Here is a 12,035-nt window from a genome sequence, read left to right as displayed (position 1 = left end):
CCCCCCCCACCCCTTGAAAATCGACTGACCCAAAAGTCAATTCAGTCGACTGAAGTGTAGCTAAATCGGAGCAACATCGCAAGCAAGAGCAAGAGCGAGAGTAGCAGCGCGAGCAAGAGCAATAGCAAGAGCAGACTAGGCAGGGGACCAAGAGCAAGAGCAAAGTAGCAGAGCAGCAGCGCAAGCGAGAGCTAAAGCAGCAGCAGCTCCTACTGATGTGGACGTCGCAGCCGAGGGAGAGACGCCGTGGAGGAAGTGTCCGGCAACACCGCCGTGGATAGAGCCGCACCATGTCGGCTCGGGACCGAGCGCCGGCAGCACCGTGAGATCGAATCAAGAAGAAAATGTGGCAATTAGTGTATAACCTCTTTTGTGGCACCGATTAGGCCGCAGTTTCATCCGAGGAAATGGTGATGATGATGCTCTTCTGGTGGTGCACATGAAGACGGCGGTGTTGGAATGGAGGTGGTGCGAAAGACGAGGGGAACATCGGGGTAGCTCCTTGGAGCTGGAGGACGGGGTGGCTGAACCGGCGGGGCGACGAGATCGACGACGGATCCTCGTCTGTTACGGTGATTGAGGGACATCGAGGTGTTGCCATGGACGACGTCGTCGGGGAAGAGGCTCCGACTGGGTGGCGGACGGAGCAGGGTGTGGGGTTTCGTCGCATGTTTCCGCGGCCTCGGTGTACGAATGGGTGGGTAGATGAGATGGCAGTGGGAAACCATGGCTTAGGGATGTGCTTGTCCGAAATGTGGGGTAAGTTACGAAAGTAACCCCACCGATTTGAGGCGCTTCTTTCGGATCAGGGGTACCACGGGCATTTTGCGTGTCGGGATTTCATAGGAGGTGGGAGTTTTCGCGCGCGTTGTAATTTCGGAATAGCAAGGCGCGGGTTGAGATGGAGGGAGTTGTCGGGCTAACAAGGCGCGAGTTGAAATTTCCAGACAAGCCTAACATGTATTGTACCAAATCAATGCGCACTACAAATGTCATTCAAAACTTTGAATTCATGTTATGTTCAATTAAAATATTTCGCTACGTGTATAATACACGCAACCTACTACTCAAATGAACGTTTTAGTGCATTCCAAACGTATATACTACCGCTTCAACATTAACTAAATTTGAATTCGTTTGTCTATTTGAATAAGATCTACAGTAATGATTGTTGTGAAGTCAAAGCATTTGAATTCGTTTCTCTGTTTTAATAAGATCTACAATCATCATTATTGTCAAGTTAAACAATCGTTTGTGTATTATCTTCACAGCACACCACATGATTAGTCTCGAGTTACATATGAACTATGTGTACTATATGAACTTGAACTCGATTTTTTGTATCCACTTTATTTTGATTTCAAATCACATTACATTTCTAGCTCTAGCTAGATCTTCATAATCTAAACCATGTCTCATATGTATAATGTGTTTATCACATTATGTATGGTGCCCCGCCCCCTACGCCTACAAGTATTTAGATGTGAGTTGCAAACACCATACATTACCACAAATTCAAATAAAATGTGAGAATGTTCGATATATAGTATTGTTTAGATTGTTTGATATTTAGTTGTAAGCTGCAAATGCCACACATTATCACAAATTCAAATAAGATGTGAGATTGTTTGATGTATAGTATGGTTTAGATTGTTCGGCATTTATTGTGAGTTGCAAACGCCATGCAGTATCACATTATGGTATAACATGTGAATAACACGTGTATCACCGCTATATTCATGCATGCAATGTTTAAAACACTATGATCTCCTATTCAAATGTATGAATCCGCTTTCACATCAAATTATGATCTTTGTTAGTCTCTTACACCCACACAATCCTTTAACCTTTGTAGCTACCACTAACTTTCTCTCATTCATGCACACGCCCTCCTCGCCCTCCCCCTCCCTCGACATTCTATCCACCAGGCACATTCATTTTTTTCTTTAGGTCGTTCTCCCAGAGTCTCCACAATTCCTTTCCGACACACACCGATCGATAAACCTCTCCAGCGATGCCTGCCTACAACATACACACACACCTTCAATCTCCTCCTTTATGTGTCCTTGCCTCGTGTCTCTCATACGGTCACACAGACATGTAAACTCTCGCCCCTCTTTTCATCGATCTCACAACCACACACTCCTCCCCCTATCTAGCTAGTAGTTCGGCCTCTCGCACCACCTCCTAGCTCTATTCTCTCTGTCTATCCGTCTCATTGGGCCTTATTTGCCTCTAACAAATGGACATACACTGACCGATCTCTCGCTATACATATAGCTAGCTAGGTCCTTATAACTCGTTTTTACCCATGCGTCGATCGATCTTCCTCATTAGTTGTGTCTCTTCCTTCCTCCGACAAACAACAATTGATCTACCGATCTAGTTAGGTTCGCTTACCAAACACATGGTTCCCCTTCATCATCCATGCATGGATGCGTCCCGACAGATCTATCACGCACAGGCACACACAGAAACACATCCTCACTCTTATTGATAACATTGCAGTTCCACCCTCAGTTTGTCTAGTAGTCCTCTCCCACCATCTCCAAGAAGCAACTCCATCACCCATCCAACACTATACCCCTCTCCCTCCCTCTCTCTCTCTCCTCTCTCTCTCTCTCTGTCCCATCATATTTCCCGTTGTTCAGTTATGTATGGATGTCGACCGATCTCCCTCAAGACATAGCTAGGTCTCTCCTTCTCTACACATATACGAGTCGTTCTACCTCTATAGTTAGGCCTCTGCCTACCCCTCCCCCACCCCCTCCCCCCTACACACACCGATACATCGAGCTCTCTAGTCATGTCTCCCTGCCACACACAAACTTGACATGTGCCCTCTAACGTTCTGGTAGGCCAGTCGCCCTATATCTTTGACTTGCACACACACACAATTTCGATGGCTCTCTTCATGGATCTCGCACCCACCCACTTAATCCTCTCTTTGACTCTATAGATAGCTGTGACCCCTCCCTCTCTTCTCATGTATTGCCCGACCCTCTATGTATGATATGGATAGGCCTCCATTTCACACACATTGCATGGAAAATTTTGTTTGAGATGTCATCAACATATATTCCCACAAATAATTCACGAAATCAACCCCCCACCCCACCCCAAAACAAAAAACACTCATGAACGCGATTTGTATCTCTCTCACACACCCACGTGGGTGGGGGACGTGCACGAAGAGAAGAGGTGCATGCACGGCGCACGTACTCCCGTCTCTTTCCCAACCACACCCGCGCGGGTACACGGTGGAGCTCATTTCTGTTCGAAAAAGGCAGCCCACGTGGTAATTTGGCACGTGTACTGGTTGTCCACTTGGTGGAGGGAGGATCATCTCCCACGGGTGAACAAACAAATTGCAACTTGACGCGTTATGTTAAATTTAAAAAAGAGGCAAACCATGTGGGTCCTACCTTAGAGGCAAGGCTCTATACACTGGAGTACTTTTGATGTGTACCGTTAACTCGCAGAACAAGGAGAAGCTTGCTTAGTACGCCGTCTCCCCCACCCACGGGCGCGGTGGCTCGTAGGATGAGGTGAAGCTTGCTCCACCTTACGCCCGCTCCCTCGCCCATGCGCGCGGTGGCTCGCAGGACGAGGAGAAAAATTTACTACTCCCTCCGTTTACTCCTCGTCCCTACTACCTTGGTTATAGAGAATATATCATATTGTTTGGAATATATATGTCCTTTAGTAGATTTCAATATAAACTACTAGTACATACTCCAAACACTGATGTATATAGACGTATTTTAGAGTGTAGATTCACTCATTTTGCTCCGTATGTAGCACTCTCCCTCGCCCCACGACCCTCGCCCACATGATGGACGTCCAACAATTCATTCGGTCTCAAATAGCCAGAACGATATATACTGCACTACCATTATTGCTCGACTTCCCGAAGAGGCGAAGAGCGAATCGCAAGGTTAATATTTTGGAGATGCCAAGCGCAAGGTTATAGGAGAATGAGTAGTAGGTGCCACGTCATTTATAAATAAAGTTTTTTTCTTCAGTGGCACGTACGCAATATGATAGGTTCATATGGAGAGAAAAGGAAACTGCTCCACTATATACATAGTCAGGACGGGCCAGCCTACACGGTTGCTTGCTGGGGTTGCTCTCTTCACACTCTCTCGCACAAAATGACTGTGGCCACATCTCTAACATCCCAGCAGATCACGTCCGCTTGGGGAAGGCGTGGATGCTTAGTTTAGATGCGGTAGCCGTCGCAGACGACGAAAACCCACTGTCGGCACGTCCCGATCAGGGGTCCCCGCCATTCTCCCTCACAAATCCGGTGAGGTTGCCTTCGTCCCTTGCTCACTGCCGCGAAGTGGGTAGTTGCCTCCTCCCGCTTCCCTCCTCAAGGTTGAGCTACGTCCCTCAGGTACAACTCCCTTTACAGCCAGCTTGCACCACTGCTCTAGCTGCCCACATCACTCCCGGTGGATATTTCTCTACTTCTTTGCCCCGCACATACCTCTACTAGCTTCTATGTACTATATTTGTGATGAGTTTATGTCTCATCAACTAGTCCCAGTAATCTTATTCTAATCACGCTTCTTCAATTTCTTTGCCACGGGGATGCTCATCTCAATTTTGGTGAAACTACACAAAATGATCCAATGGTCAAAAGGTTGCAAACTTCATTTATTAGGAAGCTCGAACATTGCCAGCAAACTGAAGCCTGGTCAGGGTTCACGGTTCAAGGGCTAGGGACTGCATGGATCATTTTTTTCTAAAGCTGCCTCTGTTCCAAAATAAGTGTCAACTTTAGTAGTAGGACAAGTTTGTACTAAAGTTTGCACAAAGTTGAGACACTTATTTTGGAACGGAGGGAGTACATATTTGCTAAGATCTATCAATCATTGAGATGCAATAGCATGCATGTTAGTCTCCTTTGTATTTGATGAAATGTTGCAACGGGCAACCTTGGATGCAAGATACATGTAACAGAAGCTGGAAGCTTCATAGCATTGTACAAATTTATCTCGCTGATAAATTACAGTACGTACTATACTAGTACTTCCTCCGTTTCTAAATATTAGTCATTGTAGAGATTTCACCATGAACCACATGCGGATGTATATAGATATATTTTAAGTGTAGTTTCATTCATTTTGTTCCGTATGTTGTTCACATAGTGGAATCTCTACACAGACTTATCTACTAGTAATAGCTAGCCCCCACTACTAGGAATTCTCTATCCTCTCCTTGAGCCACATCATTAAAATTAATATAGCCATTAGATGAACTAAATCAGTCCATAATAGCCGTCTGATCTAGACGTTGAGAGGCTCCGCACTAAGCCACATGCAAGCATGCAGAAATACGGTGGCATGCATGTGAGTGGGTTTTAAATCACATCAACATGTCTGCATGGAAGCATGCACCGGTAGCATGCATGTAAGTGAGCTTTTAAGTCCCATTAACATGTCAAAAAGAAAATATAATCCCATTATGCAGTAGGAGTTGGCTGATCTTTTTTCCTTACGTGGGATGATCTAAATGATGATGGGAGTTTATTTAGTTTGGCTACCAGATTTGTCATGCGGTTATAGAGTTTTCTTTAGTTCTATGAAATTGATAATTTTGCACAGAGAGATATACGGCTGTTCCGCGGCACCGCGCGAGGACTCATCTAGTAATATTTAGGAACTGAGGAAGTAGTATGTAAAGAGTTAGGTGTCGCACGGTGATAGTGTGAGGTGGGCTATGTAATCACTGAGATTGTGTGTTTTCACTGCTCTTGCACTCCTCCGTTGTAAGAATGGAGAAATTTGTAATCTAGTAGTAGTCCCTGCTTTCGCTGAAAGCGTGGGACATCCAGCAGTCCTACCACCTCAGTAATAAAGACCAATGAGCCGTCAAATCACATAGACCCAACAGTAAGTTGGACGGCTGAAGCAACCACCACTCTTGCGCCAGTGAGAGGTTGCGTCCGCTCTGCCAGGGCATGAATGCGGCACCGATTTCGGGCGGGAAGCGCGCGCGGGCGATGGAGGGGCTTTGGCAGAGCGGACGTGGCAGCAGTCCGCATGTCCCTACCGGACACGCCCGAAAACGATAGGATGCACCGACTCTCGCGGCTAAAATCGTACACTACACACCATCTCTCTGTAGGAGTAGGCCGATCTGTCGCTTTCTCTAACACACACATGCTGTTAAACACACACACACACGCACACACCTTGGTCCCATTGCACCTTCTAATGTGACTTATTACACCTAGACGGAGGGAGTAGTAAGTATATGAGATACGGTGGCACACTGACTTAAGTTGAATACAAGTGCCCAAAATTTGTGTGCATCTTATAATAAGGATTCACTTAAAATAGTACGTGAGTGAACAGAGGGATGAATTGGATAGTGTTCCAGAGCGGTAGCGAGATGTGCGAGGTAAGATACACCGCTGGCGCTTTTAATTTTTCTTATTAATTTGTTTGTTTCACCCTCTAACTGGTGGGACCCAACGTACTATGTGGAGAGAGGTAAGGTGACTAAGGCTGCATTATTTCTGCACCACTGTGGATAGTCTTACCACCAAAGCCACATGACACGATTATGATTGAAATCCCAATGACTCCCACACACACAAAACAAACACGGCATGCTTGTCACATGAATGCAGGAATGTATTAAAGGCTATTTTCCTCTCGTTGAACATCACGGGAGGGTTGTGTAGCTGGTTAGCCTGTTCGCTCATCAAACATGAGGTCTCGGGTTCGATAACTACAGTTGATAATAATTTGTGCCACGAGGATTCTTTGACTGGTCAAAATGGATGGATACGGAGCTATACAATCTCGTAGTGACTGATGAAGCTATGTACCTAGGGTAGGGTCATGGACCTGGCCAAACTACCCTACCCAAGGGCATCTCTAGAAGAAACCACTTGTCAATCGACTCAGAAGTGTTCCACTCGACTGACTCGAAGCCACTCGACCATGAAGCCATCTACTCGAGTACCAGGAGGTCTAAAGTCACTCTGCACGCTAACGGTCGGTCATTAAGTAGCTTTTATGGTCATCATAGCACTTTACGTGTAGCGTTACCAGTAACGCCCTATCTTAATGTATCTTAAACCCTGCATAACTGAGGGCTGGAGGGGTCTGGCGGACTCTATATAAGCCACCCCCCTCTTCAGTGTAAAGGGTTCACACCCCTGTGACTCATACGCATATAATCCAGTCGACCGCCTCCGGGCTCCGAGACGTAGGGCTGTTACTTCCTCCGAGAAGGGCCCGAACTCATAAATCTCTTGCGTATACAACTACTCCATAGCTAGGATCTTGCCTCTCCATTAGTATCCCCCTACACTACTGTCAGACTTAGAACCACGACAGTTGGCGCCCACCATGGTGCAAGGGTCTTAGCGACTTATTGCAAAAGTTGCAATTTTTTCCGATCTCCTTCATCATGGTTTCAGGCAGAGTTTTGGTTGAGGGACGCGAGATCCGTCTTGGCTCGCTCACGTTCATTGCCGACGACTCTACTTGGCTTCAGGAGGCTCCGCTCGACATCGACGCGCTCCCAGTCTGCGGAGCGACGCACTTTCGCGCGTGCGTCCGTGGTGTCCTCATGCGGCAGCCGTCGACCCAGTATTGGTTGGTTCCTGTGTCGTCCTCCCCCCTGTTTCCCGCCGGCGCAAGCACTCCGGTCGGTCGAGGCTTCAGCGGTGAGTAAGACACGCGGTGGCTTGCCAATCGGCCACCCCCAAGTCCCAGCAATCGAGTCTGATGAATCTCTCTACAGCCTGTTCGTTCTGTCGACTGGCTCCGCAGAGACTGCATCCAAGTGCGACAGCAGTGATCCAGCGGCGGAGGTTCTGATGGTCGATGGACCACGCGGTCCTCCCGGTTTCCCCGGCGCCAATGGGGGCGACGGTGGAGGCGATCCGTCGCAGGCCCATGAGGAGTATCTCCTCGAGCCCCTCACTTCGCTGCAAAGGGAAGAACTTCGCTGCTGGAACATGGATGTGCTACACACTCCTATCATTGGAGAAACCCCCGAGGCTCGTGCCTTGGAGGACGCGCGCTTGACCAACTTGGCTGAGCGCACTCGACTGGAGAACCTCCAGCGAGCACTCGACGAGCGTGCGCATCAACGGGTTCCAGATTCCAGTCGACGTCAGCTCTTTCCACAACCGACTCAGGTATATCGAACTCCATTTCAGAATTTAGCAGTTGCGGCCCGTATAGCAGAGTCAATTCAGCCTTCGCAGTTAGAGGCTGGCAGAGGCTTGTTGCAGATCAGAGATTTACTCCGGGCAGCAGGAGATCAAAATTCAGCTGTATCGCAGTCGCGGAACAGGATTCACAACAGATCCGTAGCTGCGAAAACAGTCCAGTCGGCTCATAGCCCCAGATCGCCCCCGAGGGGTGAAGGGCGTGGATACCGGCACGATCAATACAAGAACCGTGAGCAGTGTGATCACCGAATCGATCGTGATGATCGACATCGAGTGCCCACCCATCCCCCAAGGGGTGGATCATATGTGCCTCGACAATAAGATGATAGACGCCAGCACAGTGGCGCATGAAGGATTCCAGTCGACCCCAGGGAACCAGGCTTTGATGCGAGATCGATTATCGTTCAAGGTATGGTCGACAGGAACAGAGCTCACCGAGAGAGTCACGATAGAGATGTACCCACCAGCAGCAGAGTGCATGTTTTAGGACCAGAGTGTTTCATCAGAGCCATCAGGGCCGCGGTGATTCCTCCCAACTTCAAGTTGGCAACTGGAGTCAGTAAGTTCACTGGTGAGTCCAAGCCTGATACTTGGCTTGAAGACTACCTAGTGGCTGTTCAAATTGGCGGCAGCAATGATGAGGTGGCCATGAAACATCTGCCTCTTATGTTCGAGGGCTCGGCAAGAGCATGGTTGAATCAGTTGGCACCCAGCAGCATTTACACTTGGAAAGATCTTTCCCGAGTGTTTGTCAGAACGTTTGAAGGAACTTGCAAGCGACCAACAGGACTGACAGAGATGCAAACTTGTGTGCAGAAGTCGAATGAGACTTTGAGAGATTACATCCAGAGATGGATCACATTACATCACACAGTAGAGAACGTATCTGATCACCAGGCAGTGTGTGCCTTCAAGGAAGGTGTTAAGTACAGAGAGCTAAACCTGAAATTCGGTCGAACCGAAGACATGTCTCGGAGTCGAATGATGGAGATAGCCACCAAGTATGCCGATGGTGAAGAAGAGGATCAGCTCCGGAGTGGCAAGCACAAGTCAGTCACCCACAAAACCGGAGGAGGGAACTCCAGTCGGAAGCAAAAGCGGAAAGCCGAGCCAGCTGCTCCTGGAGAAGCCTTGGGCATGACTCAATGAAAGTTTAAAGGGAAGCCCAAAGGCCTTGGAACCCTAAGAAGGTGAAAGATAAGGAGGGAAATGACGTGATGGATTTGCCATGCCACATCCACACGAAGAAAGATGAAGAGGGTAACTTCATTTAACCGAAACATACCACTCGACAGTGTCGGCTCTTGATACAGCAATTCCAGGAGAAACAACCCAAAGATAAGGAAAAGGAGCCAGACAAAGTTGAGGACAAAGTGGACAGTGATGATGGATATCCCCAGGTCAATTCCACCTTGATGATTTTTGCTGACGTTGAAAGCAAAAGTCGATTGAAAGTTATCAATCGAGAAGTGAATATGGTTGCTCCGGCGACACCCAATTATTTGAAATGGTCTCAGACTGCCATCACATTTGACCAGTCAAATCACCCGACACACATAGCCACCCCTAGGAGGCAAGATCTGGTGGTCGACCCAGTCGTCGAAGGCACTCGACTGACTAAAGTATTGATGGATGGTGGTAGTAGCCTGAATATACTATACGCAGAGACATTGCAAGGGATGGGCATTCCGATGTCCAGACTCAGTACCAGCAACATGAGTTTCTATGGAGTCATTCCTGGAAAGAAAGCTGTGTCACTCGATCAGATTGCTCTTGATGTAGTTTTTAGTGATTCTAAGAATTTACGCAAAGAAAATTTGACATTTGAAGTTGTGGATTTCCAGACTGCCTATCATGCTATTCTGGACAGGCCAGCTTATGCACGTTTTATGGCTCGACCATGTTACGTGTATCTCAAATTGAAGATGCCTGGCCCCAAAGGTGTGATCACTGTTACTGGCAATTGGAAGAAGGCAGAAGAGTGCTTTCGGAAACGCTGAAAGATCGCCGACGCTCAGATGGTAGCGGAAGAGTGGCAGGAGCACCAGAAAAATGCAAATCCGAGTGATTTGTTGCGAGCCAAGAAGCCCGCTACGGAATCAGCGTTTCAGTCGTCCGGTGAGACGAAACAGATTCACATTCACCCGACCGACCCCAATGCTGCTTCGACCAATATCTCTATAACGCTCGACCCCAAATAGGAAGAAGAGCTCATCTAGTTCCTCCGTGAGAACTGGGACATCTTCGCATGGAAACTTTCTGACATGCCGGGTGTTTCCAGGGGGCTGGCTGAGCACCGCCTACAAGTCGACTCAAAAGTGAAACCTATTAAAGAACATCTTCGATGGTCCGCCATCGAGAAAAGAAAGGCCATTGGCGAGGAGGTGGCTCGGCTCTTAGCAGCAGAGTTTATCCGAGAGATTTACCACTCCGAGTGGCTCGCTAATGTTGTCATGGTCCCCAAGAAGGACAAGTCACTTCGCATGTGCATTGACTTTAAACATATCAATCGGGCCTGCCTGAAAGATCATTTTCCTCTCCACTGCATCGACTAAATAGTCGACTCGACTGCGGGATGTGAGTGTCTGTCTTTCTTAGACGCTTATTCCGGTTACCATCAGATCCGTCTGTATGGACCCGATGAGATCAAAACAGCTTTCATCACCCCATTCGGGTGCTTCTGTTATGTCACCATGCCATTCAGCCTCAAGAATGCCAGAGCCACGTTCATGAGGATGATTCAGAAGTGTTTGCTCACTCAAATCAGTCGGAATGTGGAAGCGTACATGGATGATATTGTGGTCAAGTCACGGAAAGGTTCCCACCTGCTGACTGACCTTGCTGAAACATTTGCCAACCTCAGGAGGTATGATATCAAGCTTAATCCATCAAAGTGCACATTCGGAGTTCCTGGCGGAAAATTACTCGGTTTTCTCGTTCCCGAACGAGGAATCGACGCAAATCCAGAGAAAGTGGGCACTTTTCTCCGAATGAAAAGACTTGTGCGTGTGCACGATATTCAGAAGCTTACTGGTTGCTTGGCCGCTTTAAGTTGATTCATCTCTCGTCTCAGTGAAAAGGCATTGCCTCTTTACCGACTGATGAAGAAGTCAGACAAGTTTGAGTGGACTCCTGAAGCTGATGCAACGTTTGCAGAGCTAAAAGCCCTGCTTTCCCCCCAACCGGTGCTTGCTGCCCCGATTAGCAAAGAGCCTTTGCTGCTTTACATTGCAACCACAGGACAAGTCATCAGTACAGTACTTACGGTCGAGCGATAAGAAGAAGGAAAAGCCTTTAAAGTTCAGCGCCCAGTATATTATATTTCTGAAGTTCTGACCCCATCAAACCAAAGATACCCTCATTATCAGAAGCTTGTATATGGGATTTATATGACCACGAAGAAAGTTGCTCATTATTTCTCTGACCATACCATTATAGTCGTCAGCGACGCCCCATTGTCAGAGATTCTGCACAATAGAGATGCAACTGGTCGAGTGGAAAAATGGGCGATTGAACTCCTTCCCCTGGATATCAGATTTGAGGCAAAGAAAGCTATCAAGTCCCAAGGAATAGCTGATTTCATCGCCGAGTGGACCGAACAGCAACTGTCGACTCAAGTTCCCTCGGAGCACTGGACCATGTTCTTTGATGGCTCTAAGATGCTGAATGGTTCCGGTGCTGGTGTCGTGTTGGTTTCCCCCTGAGGAGATAAGCTCAAATATGTACTTCAGATTCACTTTGATTCCTCCAACAACGAAGCAGAATACGAAGCACTTTTGTATGGGTTGCGTATGGCCATTTCACTCGGCGTCCATCGCCTCATGGTCTCCGG

This window comes from Triticum aestivum, chromosome 7B, assembly GCF_018294505.1.
Source record: "Triticum aestivum cultivar Chinese Spring chromosome 7B, IWGSC CS RefSeq v2.1, whole genome shotgun sequence".
NCBI lineage: Eukaryota > Viridiplantae > Streptophyta > Magnoliopsida > Poales > Poaceae > Triticum > Triticum aestivum.
Note: the sequence above shows the minus strand (reverse complement) of the source record.